The sequence below is a fragment of the Cervus elaphus genome, chromosome 12, assembly GCF_910594005.1.
Source record: "Cervus elaphus chromosome 12, mCerEla1.1, whole genome shotgun sequence".
NCBI lineage: Eukaryota > Metazoa > Chordata > Mammalia > Artiodactyla > Cervidae > Cervus > Cervus elaphus.
In genome coordinates, this window is record NC_057826.1 from 95886401 (window position 1) to 95892904 (window position 6504).

Below are 6504 nucleotides of genomic sequence, written 5' to 3' on the forward strand. Positions count from 1 at the left end.
TTGATTCTTTTCACTTTCTTACTCATCTGCAGTACCTTAAAATAATTGTTCTCAATATATTGATACTTTGTCTGAGGTGAGAATTCCACCCCTCCCAAACTTGAAGAACTCACCTGCTGGACGAGAAACTAGATTCCTCATAAAGCAGGCCTGGTCTACTGTGAGGGGGAAATTGAGGTGAGCAATAATTTAAATGATTGCATTTTACCTTAAACTTTGATTTTTTTTTTTTTTTTTTTTACCATAATTGGCCATAGATACATACAAAACATGGAGAAGGGAATGGCAACCCACTCCAGTATTCTTGCCTGGACAATCCCATGGACTGAAGAGCCTGGTGGGCTACAGTCCATGGGGTCACAAAGTGTCAGACATGACTGAGCAACTGACACAGATACACACACACACACACACACACACACACACACACACGGATAATGATTTTAAGGTTTTGAGGAAATAACTAGTTAGTTTGAAGTATCACAAAGACAAATCTTGACTTTTTGCAAGAGGGTATGATGACATATCATTAAGCAACATCAGTCTATCCTATTGAGAACTCTTTGGAGAGCTGAGAATAAGGCTGAGAGACAAAATCAAGACCTGTTCCTATGTGATGAGCTCTAAGAGAGACGTGGCTTCCCCAGTATTTAACAACATATGAGTAATGTTAATGGCCATATTTAACTAATAGCTCAACAAGGAAAATCAAAAGCCTCTGTGAAGAGTTGAATAAAAATGCCTCAACTGGGTTTTGTTGAGTCTAATTTCATGGGCATAAACATCTTGCCTCTTTTTCTTTGTGCTTTGATTTCTGCCATTAAGTCACTTAGGAGGAGTAATATGCTAACAATTGCTGAGAATTTATTGTATAAAGTCACCATATGGATGAACTCATTAATCTCACAATAACTCTATAAAGTAGGCAACATCATTTTCTCCCTTTCATAGGCAAATAAACTGCAACTCAAAGAGGCTTAGTGACTTGTGTAAGTGACATGCTCAATGGGTGACAGAGCATTGACTGATGGAAGCCTAACTCCAAGACTTGCACTTGGTTCTATTCTAACACTCCAACCTGAATCCATGTTTAAAGATGGTCTGTTGGATTTGTACACCACAGAACTGATTCTGGAGGGATCATCTCCCCAATGCCCTGTATTAAAGAGCACAACAAGATAAACTGTGGGTGTAGACTGTGTTGGTGATAGGGGAGAGTGATAAGAAATCCAGACAAGACGAAAAAGCAAGGGGAGACAGTAGGAGAGTAGTGAAAGGACTAGATGTTCAGCCAAGTGGTGCAGAAATAGAAAAGTCTATGGCTTCCTGGAAACATCTTGACGAGATCAAAAGAGACAGAGAAATCCCTACAGGGGAGACTGGCACGAGCCCATATGTTGAGCTCAAAGCAACAGGACTGGCATCTCCCAGGAGACAGGAAGGAGCCACCAGGAAAGGAGAGCTTACAATAGATTTGCACCTATTCTGTTGTAAAACTTTTCTTTGGCTTCCAAAGTCAAACTTGCGCAAATTGTTTTGAAGTAGAGTCATAGTCCTGAACCTCTTTGTCTACCAGAATTTTGCAATATTACTCACTTTAGGGGCTCTCATTTCCTCTGATGTCAAGACCCTGTAGTTATACAACTAGAGATTGGCACTAGGTACACGGGGACTTATCTAGGTCATGTTTCATGATTAATATATTCTACCCTCAGGACATTAATAGCTTCTTTTTACTTATAATCAGATTTTTAAAAAAACTGATAATGACCTTTTAACCTATATTCAGATAAAGTAAAACTCCTCTTTTGGGAATGGCAATTCCTTAATAGACTTATGCATCAAAGCTCTTTTTAGAGAAAAATATTTTTTCTGGGGACTTGGGGAGAGCATCTTATACCAAATTTCCTTACTTTTTGAAAAAAAAAAAAAGTATAGTTTGGCCCATTTTCAAGTAATGAGAGCTCTAAATAGAAGCATACTTAAGAAAAAAAAATTCTTTACTGTTTAAAAAAATTAGCAAGTTTGCTCAGATATTAAAAAAAAAATGTAAATGGAAATAAAAATAGGAACACAAATGAGTCCCAGATTTAGCAAAGATGACAGCCCTCTTTAATGCCACCATCCTAAGGCACCCTTTGTACACTCTTTTCTGTTACAAGGTTTTAATGGAAAGCAGCTGCCTTGGAAGGCATTGTTTACAATGGATCTCTGTCATTGCTCTGCATTGTAGCTATAAATAATGTCAACATGTTCTCCTATCCAGCAGCCTAGATGCTGATGCCACCCATCCATACCAGATGAGGTTATATTATTCTCCTCAAACATATTCATTATCATCTTAGGCTGTCCCCATCCCTGAGGGTAATGATGACCCTTTGTAACACCATTCATCACTCCCCGTGATTGTTTGCAGCTGAGGCTATTGGCCTGAGGGTCCTCTCCCACCCAGCTGCTTTGTTGCCTGGCAGTATTATGTCTGCCGTGCTTTCTTTTGGATCTTTCTTGAAGACATTTTCATCTTTTTCAGTTTAGACCTGTGGCTATAAAAGCAATGCAAATCCAAGGTATTGAAACATCTGTGTTAGCATCTGACATACTCCTGTAGTGGTCTTGGCAGTTTAACCAGGTAAGGGATGAGCCACTGACAGAAAGTCTAGGAGACCTTGAAAAGTGGATGGAAAGTCAGGGGAAAGCTGTGAAGTGGGGATTCAGATATATTTTCTTGGAAAAGCTGGAGTGAATGAAGGCCAGTGAGTCAGTGATGTTTTCTTGTATCCATTCTTCCCAGCAGGTTGGTCAGTACCAGTGTCAGTGTATACGTGTTATTCTGGGTAGGAGGTTACTTCATTTTATTGGCTTCATGGTTATAAACCACAGATACAAAATATAATGAATAAATACACAGCAGTGCTAAGATATAGGGAGAGGAGCCATCAGTGAACTAGAATTTGAAGACTACTTGAAAGACAGATGACAGATTGGTGGGGAAACTAAGCTCAAAACAGGTAGAGGAGAAGATGGCTGCAGACTGTGGAGATAAATATAGGGAGTCTCTAAAGTCAGCTTTAGGTATCAAGTGCAGAAAGCGGTCCCAAGAGAATCACCAGAGCTGGTTTATGGATCAGAAAGTGGACTAGCCTCTACCCACCACACTGGCCAGTGGAAGAGCGAAAGGTTCTTTCACCTAGAAAATTATTTACTTGTGGATCATGACCTTCCCCCTACTAACCAGAGAAAGGCTGTTGTGAAAATAACATCCACAAACAGGCTAATGGTGAATCAAGCACAAAAACAAGCCAGCAACTCCGATCTCCAAATGTTTGTAGAACAAGCACCGCCAGCTCAACAGAGGACCTAATGTCTCAGGTTACAATGGAGTTTAACAATTAAATAGCGTGAAATCAAAAAGAGATAAACAAGCACTATATATTAATGCATATATATGGAATATAGAAAATAATACTGATGGACCTATTTGCAGGGAAGGAATGGAGACGCAGATGTAGAGGATGGACTTGTGGACACAGCAGGGTAAAAGAGCATAGGCTGAATTGAGAAAGTAGCACTGACACACATTATCAGTATGTATTAACACTGACATACATGTATATTCATACATTATAGTGTGTGAAATAGATAGCTAGTGGGAAGCTGCTACGTAATACAGGGAGCCCAGCCCGCTGTTTTGTGATGGGGATGGGAAGGGGGAGGGAGGCTCAGGAGGAAGGGAATGTGTGTGTGTGTGTGTGTATATATATATATATATATAATATTATATATTATTATGATATAATTATATTATATAAATATCATTCTCATTGTTTTATGGCAGAAACCAGCACAATGTTGTAAAGAAATAATCTTCCATTTAAAAAATAAACTTTAAAAATAGGGGGATCGGGATGGGGAATACGTGTAAATCTATGGCTGATTCATATCAATGTATGACAAAACCCACTGAAATGTTGTGAAGTAATTAGCCTCCAACTAATAAAAAAAAATAAAATAAAATAAAAAAAGAAAAAATAAATAAATAAAAAATAAACTTTAAAAATAAAAGGAGTATATCTGTTGGCTTCCATGAGATGAGAGGATGCCATGTTTACAAAGCAAGAACATTCAATTACATGGTATAGCAAAATCCTTCGAGGTTTTAGGAATCAGTTCAGTTCAGTTCAGTTCAGTCGCTCAGTTGTGTCTGACTCTTTGCGACCCCATGAATTGCAGCACGCCAGGCCTCCCTGTCCATCACCAACTCCCGGAGTTTACTCAGACCCATGCCCCTTGAGTTGCTGATGCCATCCAGCCATCTCATCCTCTGTCGTCCCCTTCTCCTCCTGCCCCCAATCCCTCCCAGCATCAGGGTCTTTTCCAATGAGTCAGTTCTTCACTTCAGGTGGCCAAAGTGGAGTTTCAGCTTCAGCATCAGTCCTTCCAATGAATACCCAGGACTGGTCTCCTTTAGGATGGACTGGTTGGATCTCCTTGCAGTCCAAGGGACTCGAAGAGTCTTCTCCAACACCACAGTTCAAAAGCATCAATTCTTCGGCACTCAGCTTTCTTCACAGTACAACTCTCACATCCATACATGACCACTGGAAAAACCATAGCCTTGACCAGACAGACCTTTGTTGGCAAAGTAATGTCTCTGCTTTTTAATATGCTATCCAGGTTGGTCATAACTTTCCTTCCAAGGAGTAATCGTCTTTTAATTTCATGGCTGCAGTCACCATCTGCAGTGATTTTGGAGCCTGAAAAGATAAAGTCTGACACTGTTTCCACTGTTTCCCCATCTATTTCCCACGAAGCTATGGGACCAGATGCCATGATCTTAGTTTTCTGAATGTTGAGCTTTAAGCCAACTTTTTCACTCTCCTCTTTCACTTTCATCAATCGGGTGGAGAGGGAGGTGGGAGGGGGGATCGGGATGGGGAATACGTGTAAATCTATGGCTGATTCATATCAATGTATGACCAAAAAAAATAAATAAATAAATAAAAATTTAAAAAAAAAAAAAGAGGCTTTTTAGTTCCTCTTCACTTTCTGGCATAAGGGTGGTATCATCTGCATATCTGAGGTTATTGATATTTCTCCAGGCAATCTTAATTCCAGCTTGAGCTTCTTCCAGCCCAGCATTTCTCATGATGTACTCAGCATACAAGTTAAATAAGCAGGGTGACAATATACAGCCTTGACGTACTCCTTTTGCTATTTGGAACCAGTCTGTTGTTCCATGTCCAGTTGTAACTGTTGCTTCCTGACCTGCATATAGGTTTCTCAAGAGGCAGGTCAGGTGGTCTGGTATTCCCATCTCTTTAAGAATTCTCCACAGTTTATTGTGATCCACACAGTTGAAGGCTTTGGAGTAGTCAATAAAGCAGAAATAGATGTTTTTCTGGAACTCTCTTGCTTTTTTGATGATCCAGCAGATACTGGCAATTTGATCTCTGGTTCCTCTGCCTTTTCTAAAACCAGCTTGAATATCTGGAAGTTCATGGTTCACATATTGCTGAAGCCTGGCTTGGAGAATTTTGAGCATTACTTTACTAGCGTGTGAGATGAGTGCAATTGTGTGGTAGTTTGAGCATTCTTTGGGATTGCCTTTCTTAGGGATTGGAATGAAATCTGACCTTTTTCAGTCCTGTGGCCACTGCTGAGTTTTCCAAATTTGCTGACGTATTGAGTGCAGCACTTTCACAGCATCATCTTTCAGGATTTGAAATAGCTCAACTGGAATTCCATCACCTCCACTAGCTTTGTTCGTAGTGATGCTTTCCAAGGCCCACTTGACTTCACATTCCATGATGTCTGGCTCTAGGTGAACGATCACACCATTGTGATTATTTGGGTCATGAAGATCTGTTTTGTTCAGTTCTTCTGTGTATTCTTGCCACCTCTTCTTAATATCTTCTGCTTCTGTTAGGTCCACACCATTTCTGTCCTTTATCGAACACATCTTTGCATGAAATGTTCCCTTGGTATCTCTAATTTTCTTGAAGAGATCTCTAGTCTTTCCCATTAAGAATAGGAAATAAGATTACCCAGATTGAAAACCAAAAGCTCTGTTAACCTGAATAACAAAAGAAACACAATTTATGCACCAAAATATTGACCCAAGATACTGAACAGAGCCCCTTCATGGATCCTTTGGGCTGCAAGGAGATCAAACCTGTCAATCCTATAGGAAACCAACCCAGAATATTGATTGGACGGACTGATGCTGACGCTCCAGTATTCTGGCCATCTGATGCGAAGAGCTGACTCATTGGAAAAGACCCTGATGCTGGGAAAGATGAAGTCAAAAGGAGAAGGGGGCAACAGAGGATGAGATGGTTAGATAGCATCACCTAGTCAATGGACATGAATTTGAGCAAACTCTGGGAGGCAGTGAAGGACAGGGAAGCCTGGAGTGCTGCAGTCCACAGGGTTGCAAATATCAGACATGGCCAAGTGACTGAACAGCAACAACAATGAGCAGAAGATTATCCCAGAACCACCACA